The sequence below is a fragment of the Diabrotica virgifera genome, chromosome 8 (assembly GCF_917563875.1).
Source record: "Diabrotica virgifera virgifera chromosome 8, PGI_DIABVI_V3a".
Classification (NCBI taxonomy): Eukaryota; Metazoa; Arthropoda; class Insecta; order Coleoptera; family Chrysomelidae; genus Diabrotica; species Diabrotica virgifera.
The window spans coordinates 83,836,698-83,856,084 of record NC_065450.1 but is presented as its reverse complement, the minus strand read 5'-3'; the positions used below and the strand labels follow the sequence as shown (position 1 = coordinate 83,856,084).

Here is a 19,387-nt window from a genome sequence, read left to right as displayed (position 1 = left end):
ATCACCATCAGCAATGCTTGTAAAACTGAAATATGAAAGACCGCTTATGTTTCATTTTGGTTCAGAGATAATCCATCATCCCCATACGTACGTTTCGGCCTCTCCAGGTCTCCTCAGGGGGCTACATGAACACCTTTACATGAGGGGCTACACGAAGAGGTTACAACAGAGAAAACAACTAATTAGTTGTTATCAGGGACACAAACAAATAATTGAAATATTGAAAATTAAAAATCACACCGTTAATACAAAATATCTATTAAAAAAACGTTACGCGCAGTACACACTGGGATATACGGAATCCCACAACTGACTAACAGGGTGGTCACTCGTATTAGGTAGGGGGATATGTGAGCTGAATTTGCGTAGAACTCCAAAACCATCGCTTAAACTCTAAAAGATTCGATGTGCTGTTAAGAAAGTACTGGGGTATCTCATACCCCAGTGTGTGTTCTGAGGGTTAAACATTTGACATTATACTATTTTTATAGTTCCACTTGCTTTGTTACCATTACTACTCTACATTCACAATCAAGATGCAGTAGAAGTAAACAAACCGAGACACGTTAAATGCTACTAGGAGTACTCCTGAATCATGATTTGCAATGTATAAAATTTGTAAATGATCATTTGTGATTTAAAATGTATATACATGGTAAATCATGATTTAGGAGTGCTCCTTGTAACAGTTAACGTGTCTCGGTTTGTTTACTTCTACTGCATCTTGATTGTGAATGTAGAGTAGTAATTTTTTTAATGGGGAACTGATCAGTATGGGTTTTGTTCTGGGAGAGTATAACAAAAATATGCTAGTAGCAATAAGAATTTATTATCAGCAATTTCCTGATAGATGAAATCGTTGTTGTAAACTTTGAGAAGTTTCCCTTCTTGGTTGTCGTCTATCAGGGAATTGCTGATAATAAATTCTTATTGCCACTAGCAAATTTGTATTGTACTCTCCTATGACAAAAACATATTATTAAACAGTTCCTCTTTAGAACAAATCATATTAGTAGTGGTAACAAAGCTACTGGAACTTAATAATAGTACAATGTCAAATGTTTAAGCAAATTTAGTGTCGAAAATCATAGCCAACTAGATAGAATATTGTATCTTTTTATGACTATTGAACGCACCAACATTATTTACTACGTAGGTATTTTGTTATTTCAACCAATATTAATAAATTAAGGATTATTCCAGATTAATATGTATCTATTTTAAAAACATTATTTTTGATTGAATATTTTCACAACCTAATAAAATAGTAATTTCACGTAATTTTTGTTGCAATTAATGTTCGGCTTAAATAATCACGAATAACTAACAAAATAAAGCAGTTAGGTACAGGGAATGTATAAGAAATAAAAAAGTACCATATAATATCATTTCATTACAATACTAAAATACAGGGTGTTCCATTTTAACAAATCTCAGAAAATACTCATTCCCAGCTTCGACCAGCCCTGTATACTAAAATTAAACATTTCGCTACATTAATAATTTGAACAATAGTATATTAAAAATCATTTGAATATAAATAGAGCTTTGGATGTCAAACCGTTACAATTCTACAGGGTGTGAATATTACTACGAAATTAAAAAAAAAACTTAATTATCTGCTAAAATACCCTGTATACTATTACAAAACCTCATATTTTAAAAAAGAGGTGCATCGAAGAGAATCCAAGAACGTAAAAATATACAGGGTGTTTCATTAAAAAAAAACGAAGTTATAAGCAACTTCCGATATAACCGGAAGTAGAAAAGAGATAAAAATATTTTCATTAAATATTTCACTCTTCAAAATCTCTCCATTTCAATTTTCATGATTAAGTTACTTTTAGTTCTCGAGATATTTCTAATTAGCCCTTTATCTGCCTCACCTTATACAGCAAAGACTCTGTGTTCACTGAAGACGGACTGATAAGTCCGAAAACTTTTTGAACGATTAATGTAATCAATTTGGATTTTTTAGGGCCGGTTGTTCGAACGCTAATCAAAAATGATCATTATCAAATATTTAATTACTGTTACAACTGTCAATGTCAACTTTGATTGGGTTGCTGAAAACATAATTATTGATTACAATTATGAAATTAGTTAATCAATTATGTTAATAATTGTTATGTTAATTGATTAACTAATCTCATAATTATAATCAATTATGTTTTCAGCAACCCAACTAAAGTTGACATTGACAGTTGGTGACAGTAATTAAATATTTGATAGTGATCATTGTTGATTAGCGTTCGAACAACCGGCCCTAAGAATTTGTAATTCTTGATTAAATTTTATACCAATTACACAACGGAGATTTTACTTCATGTTAAAAGTTATTTAAAAAGAAATATTAAGAAGCAACATCAGCGCACGGAAAACGCGTTCCAAGATTGCAGCTTTAATTTTGAATATTTTGTCGAGATATTTGGCACATATAATCGTAATATAGTAAAGAATGGCGGTACAGAGCAGAAATATATTAGTATGAGGAAATTACTCTGTAATTAAATAAAATATTACAAAAACGAGCCTGTACCGCGAATAAGAAGAACAAAAAATAAACTTTCTTCAAATAAACTTTTTTATCCTATGCTTATGCTTAGATTTTGTGTCACATTGGAAATACTAAAAATCGATTATCTATAACAAGAAATCGAACTTACTGACCTGGCAACATTTAGCGCGCCTATGAGTATAATAATTATTGTTTTTGATAGTATTAACAGGTATTAATGTCACTGTCATCATCGTACTGCCGACGCACTGTTAAAAGTTCGCAGAACTTTCGAAAAACAAAAATATTGATGACGCGCTAATGGATACTCTTAAGAAAAATATGTGTGGAGGGACAGAGCAATATTCATGATACTATAAGAAGAATCTTTTGATATGGTAGAATAATTTTTTTATCAAAGCATCATCCAAGCAGCTAAATAGTCTAAGAGCTCGTGAACCCTCCGACTAACGGTCGTCCTGTAAGGCTAGAAATTTGTCTAGTGATAATTCATAGCACACCAAGACTAAAAACCATGACCTGGCAGGCATCAGCCGTGCACGTGTATCTACCAGGTGAATCGAAAAGTGCAAATTTAGGGGGTAAAATAAACTTTCTCCTGTAAAGTTTAAATTTAAATATGTGTTTGACTAAGTCATTTAGAAGAAATGTGTACAATGACAGGCGATTCAAAAGAGCATAAGACCTTGCCAGGCGAGGGGAAAGATTAGGGGTTTTTCCTAAAATTATCTTTTTTGCACCGAACAAAGTTTTTTTAGGTTTTTTGAATCATTCCAAACAGAAAAGGTCTTTAGTGACTTTTCTCTTAGGTTAATAATTTTTGTTATATAAGCGATTAAAAATTTTGAAAATTGCGAAATCGGCCATTTTTAACCCTAAATCGGACATTTAACTAAAAATTTCAATGTTGCCAAGGTAGGTAGATATTCTTTAAACATTGATTGATTAATTCCCGAAGAGTTTTTTGCAATACAATATCGAAAACCCCTTTATTTTTTTATTGCTAATCAAGCGACGCGACACTGTAGTATAAATGAGGACGTTTGAGTTTGTATAAATTCATAATCTCGAGAATGGGCAAATTTGAAGAGAAATCCTCCTACAGGTCGATTTTTATTTTTAAATTAGGACTTTTTGGCATATATATAATACTAGTGACGTCATCCATCAGGGCGTGATGACGTAATCGATGATTTTTTATAATGAGAGTAGGGGTTGTGTGATTGCTCATTTGAAAGGTTATTTAATTCTCTATTCAGTAATATAAAGCTTAACATAATTATTTATACAGGACGTACAAACAATTTTCTTCTTTTTGTCTAAATTAATTAAAACAAATTTTTTTTTTGTACACCCTGTATAAATAATTATGTTAATGTCTATATTGCTGAATAAAAAATTAAATAACCTTTCAAATGAGCTATCACACAACCCCTACTATCATTTAAAAAAATCATCGATTACGATACGATGACGTCACTAGTATTATATATATATATATATATATATATATATATATATATATATATATATATATTGATGTGATCTTTATTATTGATATGAGATAATATTTTTATATGTCATTTAATTTAATCAATGCATGAATAATAATCTAATTAATTTACCAGATCACATATCAATGTGTTTTCAATCTCAGGGCTTTTTATAAAATTAATTACTTACATACGTGGCTTCTAAGTATTTCTTAATGGTTCCTAATCGGGATAGGCAAGAAAAGAGTAAAATAATAACACATATGGGTTACAATTGTAATCAAAATATTGTTTATTTTATTTAAATGGCAATCACTGCTTAATATTTGCTATATCTTATTATTCTTAAACATAACATTTACACATGGGAATCTTATTTCCTTTTGATTTCCAATTGAAAGTTTTTATTAACATTTAACTATTATGATTTATCAGCAACAATTCTATTTAAGTTTGATGAAGCTTTTCTGATATTATTGATTATGTTTCTTCAATTTTAAATGTGGTATTTACTACGAAAAACCCATACATTCATGTCCAAACAAATGAGACTGACCTTTTTCTGGTGCACTGAGAATGTCTTCACACAAGACCCGTTTCCTGCTATCCTTGGCTGCAATCAAAACCTCGTCCTGGCTTCCAGTAATGTTCTCCTCTGAAACTAGCTCGTATAGCTCTCGTTTTCTGCTTCTGTCGTGATGCTGTGTTCTACCTTTTTCGAAACTGCAATCAGCTACCGGGAACTCTTGGCTCAAGGAGGTTCTTTTACTCTCAACTTGGCCTACCTCTCGTTCTACGATAAATACTCCACACTCACGGAACTACACCGGCTTTCTCACTCTCCGTACACTACCGTCTACTACTCGACTTCACTTCTCGACAGCTCAAAACATTCTGATCTCTATTTGTCATTCATTCCCCTACTTTCTAAATATCCCTTCCAGATTCACAAATCAAACTTCCACCACCAACTCTCATTCGCAGTATTCCTCAAAACCAATTTTTAAACTTTCTAAATATGCTTAATGGATTTCAAAGAAAATAGTTAATTCCCATTCTAAAATTACTTTCTACTATATACAAATTTTAATGACCTATTCTCTATTTCCACTTAGTCTTAATTAGCATCGGCTAATGACCGATCCTTCCGCGAAAAACGATAATGACCTATTAACGATTTCACTTGAGTCTTATTTAATCACTTCTTAAAATTAAATATAACAATTTGTTGTATACAGGTTGTTCTAAATTTATATGCCCGTGATTGAGAAAATTGAAAATATTTTATATTAAATTGAATTTTGTCTATAATTATCAAATTTTAATTTTCATATCAAATAGAAATATAACAAATCCCCGCCTTGTATTCGATAAAATTTATCTGCATTTTTAAATAAATTTTCTCGAGGCAAAACCAACTCCCTGTATATTTCCTTACTTTAATCTACGTCTTATACCCCTTCTTCTTGTATTACTCTAATTAGTCCCACCTGTAGAGTAATTGTTTCCTTATTTTCAGTGTCCTCATCCTGTGTTAGAGTGTCGGCTATTATATTGTCTTTCCCTTTTTCCCATATCAATCTTCTGTCTTTTTCCTCAGATTTTTCACATACTTTTACCGTGTATTCTGCATCCTCGTTTTCATATGCCTCCTCTTCAAATGCCACTGTTTCGATCATATCTTTTTCGCTTTCATTTGTTAGCTTTATTTCTTCTTCTCCTGAGCTCATCTCTTCTTTTGAGGAATCCCAGTTTTCTTTTGCTTTTGATACTCTCAATTTTTCTTCTTCTGGGCTCAACTCTTCTTTTGAGGAGCCACAGGTTTCATTTTCTTTTGTCTTTTTCTGACTTTTTCTCCCTTTTTTTTATTGTCCTTGCTTCGTTGCCAAATTCATTTCCACTGTTTGTTCTTTACCTGATTCGTCCGTATTTTGTTTCTCCTGTTCCTTGTTCTGTTCTTCTTCTTTTTCTTCTGTTAGATTCATCGTATTATTTTTAAAATCTATCACTACATGTTTTTCTGCCAATTCGTCAACTCCTACTATCATGTCATGTGATATGTTTGGCATTATTACACATTGTAGTGCATACATCTTCTTACCCAGTCGTACCATTACTCGTATGCCTTCATTTATAGTTGCCAATGTCCGTTTGTTTGCGCCCACTAAATTTACCCTAGGTATTTTGTAAATTAAATTTGTTAAGTTAACTTCTTCTATTAGTTTTCTGTTGACCAATGTTATTTCAGATCCAGTGTCTATCATAATTTTAATTGGTTTCTCGTTGATAAATCCATCCACAAATTTTAAATTAACTCCATTTTTCTTTTCGTTGTTTCTTGCCAATTTAATAAACTCCTTGGGGTTACAAAAGATTCCTGTTTGATTTTTGGTTTTTAGTGAGCGCCGTCGTGAAAAAACGCCGGTTGCTCATCGTAGTTTATATTTTCGTCATAATGTCTCTCTCCGTCATACTCATCTGTCTGGGTATTATTTACTTCTCTTCTATTTTCTCTTGGTCTGTCGGATCTGTTTCGGTTTTCTCGATATCCCTGTTCATTTTGTCTACCATTATTTCTGTTTTCTTGATTTGCGAGTGTGGTGTTTCTATTCTGGTATTCTCGATTTCTGTCCTCATTCCATTGCCTATTTCTTTGTTCATAATTTCCTCTTCCGTTGTCTCTATTTTCGTTTTCCCTTCTGGGATTAAATTCTCGTCTTGTATAGTCCCTCCTATTTTGATTTCTATCTCTGTAATCCTGTGTTTCTCTGAGCCTGTAATCTTCTCGCGACCTTCTTGATTTTCTTTCTCTTAAACGTGATTCTCTTATTTGTAGGAATTGGCATAAACTATCTATGTCCTTGTAGTTTTGCAATGTGATATGGTCTTCCAGCGTTTCTTCGAAATGTCTTGCAATCAGTTCGACTAATTGTTCCGATGAGTAATTATATTGTAGATGTTTTGCGTTATAGTAAATTTGTAATGCATATGTCCTTTCTGATATACCCATCCTATCATTGTATTTCCCATTTTGCAATTCCTTGTTAATTTCCAATTGTTGGACTTTTCCCCAGAAATAATTCAAAAATTTTTGTTCAAATTGTTGCCAACTGTCAAATTCTTCTTCTTTGCAATCGAACCATAGGCTTGCTTCATATTTTAGATGGTTTCTGATAGTTTCTTTTGCTGTTTCGAAATTTCCGATGTGCTGTATTTTCTTTTTCAGGCTATTTATGAACGGCACTGGGTGTAATCTTCTTACATCCCCGCCAAACCTTATCTTCACGTCATCTGTGCTATGTATAACATTTTCTCTTCTTTCTCCTACATTTTGTTGAATATTGATTTCCGCAATCTTTCTTTCCATTTCTTCTCTGATTGCTTGAATAGCGTTTTCAAACTTGTTTTCCAAACTTTCCATTTCTTTTTTCTGGCAATTCGTTATCTCCTTTATTTTATTTTGAATTTTCATTTCTTGTTCTTTCATGTGATCCTTAATTTTCATTTCATACTTTTCTATGCGTTCCTCCATTTTCTTGTTGTTCTCTTCTATGGCTTGTTTTGTTTCCTTCAGATTTTCTTGCATTATTCTTTTTGTTTCATCCATTTTCTGTTGTGTTTCATCCATTTTTTGATCCAATTTTTGTTGTGTTTCATCTATTTTTTGTTGTGTTTCATCCATTTTTTGTTGTGTTTCAATCATTTTTTGATCCACTTTATCCATTTTCTTTGATGTTTCTTCCTGATTTTTCTCCATTGCTTGTTTTGTTTCCTCCTGATTTTTATCCATTTTTTGTTGTGTTTCATCCATTTTCTGTTCTATTCTTTGTGACTGGAGTTGCATCATTTGCAATAATTTATCTATTCCTGATAATTCTTGCTGTCCTGATGCCATGATTGTAGTGTCTAAAATATCTTCTTGGTCTGAATTATTCTCTTGATTTGAATGTTCTTTTTGTTTTTTGTTGTCCTTGCTTTGGCTTCTTGTCACAGACATTTGTTTTCAAGAAGTACTGTCCCCGCCAAATATGAAATTTTACTAGTATGTTACCAAGACGACTTTTTCTCACCCAAATATTATAAATTGTCAATAAATATATCAAATGTAAATATCGTAAAAATAAAATATTAAATCAGTTATGTAAAATTTGTACCTAAAGAGATCTAAAATTTTATGTTATCAAATGTAAGTATCTCACTTTTTACCACAGGCATATAAATTTTCAAATACCGGCTTTACTCTTTCTATCCTTCAAATTTGCCACTAGAAATACTTTACAATGCCCTCCACGTTGGACGACAGTTGATGTGATCTTTATTATTGATATGAGATAATATTTTTATATGTCATTTAATTTAATCAATGCATGAATAATAATCTAATTAATTTACCAGATCACATATCAATGTGTTTTCAATCTCAGGGCTTTTTATAAAATTAATTACTTACATACGTGGCTTCTAAGTATTTCTTAATGGTTCCTAATCGGGATAGGCAAGAAAAGAGTAAAATAATAACACATATGGGTTACAATTGTAATCAAAATATTGTTTATTTTATTTAAATGGCAATCACTGCTTAATATTTGCTATATCTTATTATTCTTAAACATAACATTTACACATGGGAATCTTATTTCCTTTTGATTTCCAATTGAAAGTTTTTATTAACATTTAACTATTATGATTTATCAGCAACAATTCTATTTAAGTTTGATGAAGCTTTTCTGATATTATTGATTATGTTTCTTCAATTTTAAATGTGGTATTTACTACGAAAAACCCATACATTCATGTCCAAACAAATGAGACTGACCTTTTTCTGGTGCACTGAGAATGTCTTCACACAAGACCCGTTTCCTGCTATCCTTGGCTGCAATCAAAACCTCGTCCTGGCTTCCAGTAATGTTCTCCTCTGAAACTAGCTCGTATAGCTCTCGTTTTCTGCTTCTGTCGTGATGCTGTGTTCTACCTTTTTCGAAACTGCAATCAGCTACCGGGAACTCTTGGCTCAAGGAGGTTCTTTTACTCTCAACCTGGCCTACCTCTCGTTCTACGATAAATACTCCACACTCACGGAACTACACCGGCTTTCTCACTCTCCGTACACTACCGTCTACTACTCGACTTCACTTCTCGACAGCTCAAAACATTCTGATCTCTATTTGTCATTCATTCCCCTACTTTCTAAATATCCCTTCCAGATTCACAAATCAAACTTCCACCACCAACTCTCATTCGCAGTATTCCTCAAAACCAATTTTTAAACTTTCTAAATATGCTTAATGGATTTCAAAGAAAATAGTTAATTCCCATTCTAAAATTACTTTCTACTATATACAAATTTTAATGACCTATTCTCTATTTCCACTTAGTCTTAATTAGCATCGGCTAATGACCGATCCTTCCGCGAAAAACGATAATGACCTATTAACGATTTCACTTGAGTCTTATTTAATCACTTCTTAAAATTAAATATAACAATTTGTTGTATACAGGTTGTTCTAAATTTATATGCCCGTGATTGAGAAAATTGAAAATATTTTATATTAAATTGAATTTTGTCTATAATTATCAAATTTTAATTTTCATATCAAATAGAAATATAACAATATATATATATATATATATATATATATATATATATATATATGTATATATGCCAAAAAGTCCTAATCTTATATATAAAAATCTATTGCTGTGCGTTAGTCTCGCTAAAACTCGAGAATGTGTGGACCGATTTGGCTAATTTTGGTATTGAATTATTTGTGGAAGTTCAGGGAAGGTTTATACGGTTTTATATTGTCATTTTAGTAGCCACCAAAATTTTTACAGCTATATGTATAAAATGCTCTTTTTACAGTGTTTGTTGCCATACTCCTCCGAAACGACTTGACCGATTTTTATGAAATTTTGCAAGTGTACTCGACCGGACCGGGAGTAGGTCGTTATCTATATTTCATACCCGTGCGTCTTAAGGGGGCTTGCCACCCTTATATTTATTTCTATTTTTTCAGACAAACTCTTTTTTTTTTAATTGCATATGATGTGGAACGTAAAGATACATACAACCCTAAATTTTCACTTTTCTATCACTAACCGTTATTTTTTAATGGCCATTTAAATATTTTACATCTATATAAACAAAAGAAAGTCGTGACAGTTACCAACACATAACTCGAGAACGACTGAATAGATTTTTATGAAATTTTCCACGTGTATTTGACCGGACCGAGAATAGGTTGTTATGTATTTTTCATATCCGTACGTCGTAACGGGGGCTGCCCCCCTAAAATATTTTTTTATTTTTTTGATCAAACTGTTTTTTCTTAATTTTATGTGACGTGGAAGGCAAAGGTAAATACAACCCTAAATTTTCACTTTTCTATCTTCGACCGTTATTTTTTAATAGCCATCTAAAGTTTTGCATCTTATATATAAAAATCTATTGCTGTGCGTTAGTCTCGCTAAAACTCGAGAATGTGTGGACCGATTTGGCTAATTTTGGTATTGAATTATTTGTGGAAGTTCAGGGAAGGTTTATACGGTTTTATATTGTCATTTTAGTAGCCACCAAAATTTTTACAGCTATATGTATAAAATGCTCTTTTTACAGTGTTTGTTGCCATACTCCTCCGAAACGACTTGACCGATTTTTATGAAATTTTGCAAGTGTACTCGACCGGACCGGGAGTAGGTCGTTATCTATATTTCATACCCGTGCGTCTTAAGGGGGCTTGCCACCCTTATATTTATTTCTATTTTTTCAGACAAACTCTTTTTTTTTTAATTGCATATGATGTGGAACGTAAAGATACATACAACCCTAAATTTTCACTTTTCTATCACTAACCGTTATTTTTTAATGGCCATTTAAATATTTTACATCTATATAAACAAAAGAAAGTCGTGACAGTTACCAACACATAACTCGAGAACGACTGAATAGATTTTTATGAAATTTTCCACGTGTATTTGACCGGACCGAGAATAGGTTGTTATGTATTTTTCATATCCGTACGTCGTAACGGGGGCTGCCCCCCTAAAATATTTTTTTATTTTTTTGATCAAACTGTTTTTTCTTAATTTTATGTGATGTGGAAGGCAAAGGTAAATAAAACCCTAAATTTTCACTTTTCTATCTTCGACCGTTATTTTTTAATAGCCATCTAAAGTTTTGCATCTTATATATAAAAATCTATTGCTGTGCGTTAGTCTCGCTAAAACTCGAGAATGTGTGGACCGATTTGGCTAATTTTGATATTGAATTATTTGTGGAAGTTCAGGGAAGGTTTATACGGTTTTATATTGTCATTTTAGTAGCCACCAAAATTTTTACAGCTATATGTATAAAATGCTCTTTTTACAGTGTTTGTTGCCATACTCCTCCGAAACGACTTGACCGATTTTTATGAAAGTTTGCAAGTGTACTCGACCGGACCGGGAGTAGGTTTATGTCTATATTTTATACCTCTACGCCATAAGAGGGTTGCGTGTGACGTCATAACTCTCGCAATAAGGACGTGAAAAATACGAAATTAATTCGGTGTACTCCTTGCTGAATTCCGAACAGAACCTTACTAAATTTTTTTTCTAGCTCAATCGGTGTCCAAAACACAATATCTTAAGCCTTAGAAATATTCTGAGGACAGAAGAAGAACGAGCAACAAATTTCATCGAAGAAAAGTGCAACTGTTTAACTTTTGGACTTAATTTGGGCAAAATATGAATTTCTTAATTTTTCGAAACTTTCAAAAAATACCTCTACCGAACTTTTCTGACGAACGGCAAGCAGAAGAAAAGTTCTGAGCACACGAAAAGAATAAGCAGCAAATTATAAAATTTTATTTGATTTTAATTAATTTTGTTTCATTTTATTAAATTTTAATTATTTTTATTAGATTCTATTAATTTTTTTTAATTTTATTATTTTTTTAAAATTATTTATTATTTTTATTTAAGTTTATTCAGTTTTATTTATTTTTATTAACTTTTATTCAATTTTATGAAATTTTGTTTCATTTTATTTAATGATATTTAATTTTAATTTTATTTTATTTTTCAACACCTATATAGTTGGACAACCCCGAACCCAATTTTAAATACAGGGTTGTTTTGAATGTAAATAAAATAAAGCTGTTATATTCATTATAAGAAAAACAAATTTAAGATTGCAACTATTGCACTGCAAACTTTTTCTAACTAAACTTTATTACTTCAAACATTATGTGTAATTCATTAAAAATAATAATAAAAACTCATTCACATCGAGCATTTTTTGTTTATTAATTACGAATTCCTTTTGTTTATTTTAAGTTTATTGTTTACAAAAGTTTGTTCTTATCTATTGAGGCAGTACGAAGTCTGCCGGGTCAGCTAGTTTAAGAATAAAAATCGACCTGTCTGAGGTTTTCTCTTTAAATTTGCCCTTTCTCGAGATAATGAATTTATGCAAACTCAAACGTCCTCACTTATACTACAGTGTCGCGCCCGCTTGATTAGCAATAAAAAAATAAAGGGGTTTTCGATATTGTATTGCAAAAAACTCTTCGGGATTTCATCAATCAATGTTTAAAGAATATCTACCTACCTTGGCAACATTGAAATTGGCCGATTTCGCTATTTTTAAAATTTTTAATCGCTTATATAACAAAAACTATTAACTTGAGAGAAAAATCACCAAAGACTTTTTTTGTTTAGAATGATTCAAAAAACCTAAAAAAACTTTGTTCGATGCAAAAAAAAATAATTTTAGGAAAAACCCATAATCCTTTCCCTCGCCTGGCAAGGCCTTATGCTCTTCAGAATCGCCTGTCATTGTACACATTTCTTCTAAATGACTTACTCAAACACATACTTAAAGGACCCCGCAGAAACCTTATGGGAAATGGCCCTCTGTCAAATGCTCTGAAATTTTGGATTCTGGTAGTCCTTGATGTGTAGAACAAAAGACTCCATGGGCGCGTAGCTCCAAAAAATTATAGTTCTAAGATATAAGCCTCTGAAGTTATAGGTATAGTGAGGACGTTTGAGTTGGAATAAATTCATTTTCTCGAGAATGGGCGACTCTGGAGATAAATTACGAATCAGGTCAATTTTTATTTTTAAATTATAATTTTTTGGCATATATATTATACTAGTGACGTCATCCATCTGGGCGTGATGACGCAATCAATGATTTTTTTAAATAGGAATAGGGGTCGTGTGATAGCTCATTTAAAAGGTTATTTAATTCTCTATTCACTGATATAAACATTAACATAATCATTTATACAGGGTGCCCAAAATTTTTTTAATTAAATTAATTGAGACAAAAGAAGAATGTATACAACTTATTTAATTCGAAATACATTTTACTGCTGTCATAAAACAGAAAAAATGTTTATTTTTTATAAATAAATATTGTTTTTCGCTTAAATTCAATATTAAAGCTGCCACCCACCTGCCTCTTAGCAGTTTGAACATTTAATTTAAGCGAAAAGCAATGTTTATTTTTCAAATTAACATTTTTTTCTGTTTTCTGACAGCAGTAAAATGAATTTCGAATTAAATAAATTATATACATTCTTCTGCAGCGGAAATAGAAAAATTAACAGAAAAGAAATACAACCTAAACAGCTTAGAACAAGAAAGCGTGAGGGATTTATACAGGAGTAAATTAGATAAAAAGTTAGAAACCATGCAATTTACCAGCAATGAAGAGCATTATCATTATATAAAAACATGTCTTCAGGAAGCAGCAACAGAGGCCCTCGGACTCCAAATAAAAAACCACAGAAAAACTCCGTATTGGTGGGACGAAGAAATAGAACAAGAGATTAAAAATAAAAGAGAGAAGTATAAAAAATTTCTGAACACAAGGACCGACGCCGATAAGGTAGAATACAAGAGGGTCCAAGCTAAAGTGCGAAAAATGATATGCCAAAAGAAGAATGAGGCTTGGGAGCAAAAGTGTAACATGATTAACACACATTTAGGAGGACGGAGAAGTACAGAAAGTTGGAAAGTATTAAAATCGCTACGACAGGAAAAGAAAAGAGATATAATATCAGCAATCACACCGGATCAATGGGACGAATATTTTGAAAAACTCCTAAATGAGGACAGAGCGGAATTTTTAAATAACAGTGATACCAGCAATGTAAATATCTTAGCCTCACCATTACGGGTAACAACAAAAGAAGTAGAAGAAGTATGTAAGTTTTTAAAAAATAACAAAGCACCAGGACCAGGGAACATACCAGCTGAACTAATAAAATATGGCACAACAAAATTATATGAAAACCTGGCTAAACTCTTTCAAAGATGCATCAACGGAGCGGAAATCCCAGAAGAATGGAAGACATCATGGATATCCACCATACATAAAAAAGGCAGACGGGATCAATGTGACAACTACAGAGGCATCGCTGTAACGAACTCGATCAGCCGAATATACGGAAAACTGATTAAAAATAAAATCGAAAACGAATATAAAGATATAGAAGCTGAAGAACAGGCAGGATTCAGGGCAGGGAGATCAACGGTTGACCATCTGTTTTGTATTACACAGATTATTGAGAAGAAACTGGCCGTCAACCAGGAGGTGCATCTGTTATATGTGGACTTAAGAAAAGCGTATGATAGCATCCCACAAAACAAATTATGGGAAGCATTAGAGAAAACCAATATAAGCGCAAATTTAATAACAGCGACGAAACAATTGTATACCAAAACTGCATCAAGGGTGAAAGTTGGAAGCAGGCTATCGAGAGGATTCCAAATTAGCAAAGGCCTAAAACAAGGGTGCTGCCTTTCACCGACATTATTTAAGATCTACCTCGAACAAACTCTAAAACTTTGGAAACGCAAATGCAAAAACATGGGATTACCGATCAGCAACAATACAATATACACTTTGTCATTTGCAGACGACCAACTTGTACTAGCGCAAGACTACGATGATATAGAATATATGACAAGGAAATTAATAGAGGAGTACAAAAAAGGTGGTTTGGAAATAAACATAAAGAAGACCGAATATATGTGTATCGGTGGGACACAGCAGGACCTTACACTGGGGAATGGCGAAATTATTAAACATTGCGACGCATATAAATACCTTGGTATGACCATCACACAAGAAGGAAGCGTAGACCGGACGATAGAAGAAAGAAACAACCAGGGAAGAAAAGCAATTACCCTTCTCAATAGCATCCTCTGGGACCAGTCAATATCAAACAACAACAAACATAGAATATACAATACAATTGTTAAGAGTATAATCACTTACAGCAGTGAAGTATGGCAAATAAAAGAAAGATACAAGAGAAAACTTGAAGCAACAGAAATGGATTTCTGGAGGCGCTCAGCAGGAAAATCAAGATTAGAAAGGGTAACCAACAACAGAATTAGGGAAATAATGAATGTGAAACACACAATAGTAGATGACATTAGTACCAAACAGCTTAGATGGTATGGACACGTACAAAGAATGTCCGAAGAACGACTCCCGAAACAAATCCTAACGTGGACCCCGCATGGTAGACGAAAAAGAGGAAGACCCCGCCTGAGTTGGAGAGAAGGCATAAATCGAGAAATGAGAGAAAGAGAATTGGATGAAGACCTTTGGATGGACCGAAGTGAATGGCGACTAGGCATCGGAAGACGTAGGAGAACGTTTTAAAACCGATATATATATATATATATATATATATATATATATATATATATATATATATATATATATATATATATATATACATTCTTCTTTTTGTCTCAATTAATTTAATTAAAAATAATTTTTGGCCACCCTGTATAAATAATTATGTTAATGTATACATTAGTGAATAGAGAATTGAATTACCTTTCAAATGAGCTATCACACGACCCCTATTCGGTATTTAAAAATAAGGGGGGCGAGTGGAAGGGGGGGTTGACAAATTAACATTTTTTTATGTTTCTGACAACAGTAAAATGTATTTTGAATTAAATAAATTATATTCATTCTTCTTCTTGTCTCAATTAATTTAATTAAAAAAAATTGGCCACCCTGTATAAATAATTATATTAATGTTTATATTAGTGAATAGAGAATTGAATTACTTTCAAATTAGCTATCACACGACCCCTATTCCTATTTAAAAAAATCATCGATTGCGTCATCACGCCCGGATGGATGACGTCACTAGTGTGATATATATGCCAAAAAATTATTATTTAAAAATAAAAATCGAGCTCATTCGTAATTTATCTCCAGAGTCTCCCATTCTCGAGAAAATGAATTTATTCCAACTCAAACGTCCTCACTGTACCTATAACTTCAGAGGCTTATATCTTAGAACTACGATTTTTTGGAGCTACGCGCCCATGGAGTTTTTTGTTCTACACATCAAGGACTACCAGAATCCAAAATTTCAGAGCATTTGACAGAGAGCCATTTCCCATAAGGCTTCTGCGGGGTCCTTTAAACTTTACAAGAGAGAGTTTATTTTACCCCCTAAACTTGCACTTTTCGATTCACCTGGTAGATACACGTGCACGGCTGATGCCTGCCAGGTCATGGTTTTTAGCCTTGGTGTGCTATGAATTATCACTAGTCAAATTTCTAGCCTTACAGGACGACCGTTAGTCGGAGGGTTCACTAGCTCTTAGACTAAAAACGCGATACAAAAATTCGAATAGAATCATTAAAAGAGCAGCATCGTTTTAATTAAACTACAGATCCATGATGTTCGAAAGCACAGATAGATCCAAGCTCTCATTAAAAAATCCGATTTCATCAAACAGTTATGAGTTATTTTGTAGAATTGACTTTCGAAATTGGAGGAAGTAGAATTCAACATCGAGAGACAGACATGTTAGCCCGTTTGATTAATTTCTGGCCATCAAAATTCAATTATTTTTATCAGACATCGAAGCGTCGCGACGAACGGGAAGGACGTCTGCGTGCTTCGACTAACAAATTGAGTTTTCGCCGAAACAATAATAAATGGTGGCCGTTGACACCGTTCCGGATAATCCGGAGGTGCAATATCCCAAAGTCCGGGACCCACCGACACGAGTTCAACCCGAAACTGCCTGCTATATGTGAGGGTCGGGACAAATTTCCGAACAATGGGTACACTGGAAAACACACGATTTATTTAACAGATCTCTTTTAGTTCATTGTAGGTATTTACTACTTTATTTAATTTTTCAAGTTAAGAGGCTATTACATCTTCCTAAATTTAGTGTCCGATATTTAGAACGTCCTGAATTCAGGATAGTGTAATCGCATTTAGACAGTTAGCATCCTAATTAGGATGGTGTTCGACATCCTAAATGGCTAAATAGTCGGGACTATAACGTCGCCCCCGTTAGCGAAATTATTCCGACTCGCTTTTTTGCACAGACTTTCTCAAAAACATGTCCGTATAACAAATCCACAGGGTGTCAGGCGGTGCAGTGGTCGAAAAATTGTTTAAACAATTTTTCTATACAAATTCACAAAAATAAGTGTTTCACAATAATAATTGTAATAAGGGCATCTATGCCATTTCGTTCGTTGCGATCCGTGACTGCACGCCGCGGTTTGTTTTGGTTGGATCAGGGAGAGCAGCATATGTGCCTCCTGATGAGAGACTAATAAGTTTCGAAACCGGTAGAGGTGCTTGCGGCACTCTCTGATTGGACTAGAATATCGCGCGGCTGTAGTTTCGTGTTGCAACGACATTGAAAATGGTTATTCATTTTTAATAATTGTTTCATTTCGAACAAATTTTTTAGATAACTTGGGTCATTCTGAGCAAAAAAGGTTTCTAGTAATTTTTCTCTAAAATTGATTATTGTCGAGATATACGCGATTTAATATTTGAAAAATGCAAAATGCGAAAATGGTTATTTTTAAGGCTTAATAATGATTAAAAATTATTATTATGAAAGTAAAAAGTGACCAAATCAAAGATTAAAACCCCCTCTTTCAAGATCCTGAAGAAACTTTAGTCATTATTTTATTACGAAGCTGTTATTTTTAATTACATATAACAATGAGCGCTATAGGCTGTATCGTCTCCCCGGTTAGCCAAATTTCGATTAGATTTTTGAAGTTATACTTCTTTACGATCGAGAGTGAAATTTTATAATACCGGGCGCATGCGCACACAGACAGTATGTAGTTCGTTGCTAATCTTTCAAGATATGTATGTATCAGCGCTGTCAGCGCCAATAAGTCATTAAAAGGATATATTAGTGTTTTTAGTAAATGTATTATTGATTATAATTTTTGTGTCTTTGGATTTGTCTTCCTCGGGAATAAGATATTTTATAATAATAGTAAGTATATTTAAAGTATTTTTGTATACTTCACTTGGTCTATTAAATTTGTCAGTATGTATGAGAAATCTTGTAACCTGTCAAAGCAAAGGGAATATAGCTCAGTGATCGAGCGTGTGACCGGAGATCGAGAAATCCCGGACGATTCATATTCTTTTTTTTTTTTGGTATTGTTTTAATAAATTTTTTTTAAAAGTGGTAGGTAAGAAAGTTAGTTTAATATATAAATAAAATAGAAATAACCTGTTAAGTATATTTATTTCTTTGAAATTATATAATAAAAGTATAACCTCTTACGTGCGTACAAAGTACACACACATTCTTTTTTTTGCACAAACTTTAACTTCAAGTATTACGTACCGCAATTTTTGAAGATTTTTGCCCCCCCCCCCCTCCCCCAACCTGCGTTACGTAATACTTGAACGTCCCCTTATAACAAATCCACAGGTTTTTTCACTTCGGACAATTTTTTTTTAGATAATTTGGGTCATTCTGAGCAAAAAAGGTCCCTTGTGATTTTTCTCTAAAATTGATTGTTGTCTATTTACACGCGATTTAAAATTTAAAAAATGCGGAAATAGCCATTTTCAACGCTTAATAACTCGATTAAAAATGATTATTATATATCGCTAATTGTTAATAATTAAAAATAATAGCTTTGTAATAAAATAATGACAAAATTTCTTCAGGCTCTTGAAGGAGAGGTTTTAAACTTTGATTTGGTCACTTTCTGACTTTCATAATAATAATTATTTTTAATTAAAATATTAGGCCTTGAAAATGGCCATTTTCGCATTTTTCAAATTTTAAATTGCGTATAACTCGACAAAAATTAATTTTAGAGAAAAGTCACAAGAGACCTTTTTTGCCCAGAATGACCCATATAATCTAAAAGAAGTATACGAAGTGAAAAAATTGATTTTTTGAATTTGTTTAAAAACATGTTTAAACAATTTTCCGACCTCGGCACCTCCCAGCACCCTGTGGATTTGTTATAAGGACCTCTTTTTGAGTAAATTTGTGCAAAAAGTCGAATAGGAATAATTTCCTACGGGGGCGACGGTACAGCACCGTCTAAAATCGG

General features: G+C 32.7%; 1 protein-coding gene across 1 annotated transcript in view; it reads left to right on the top strand.

Annotated features, from left to right (window-relative positions):
• Positions 1-19,387, top strand: part of LOC114334402 (LIM domain only protein 3) — a 396,454-nt gene that overhangs the window by 166,352 nt on the left and 210,715 nt on the right. The window lies entirely within an intron of this gene.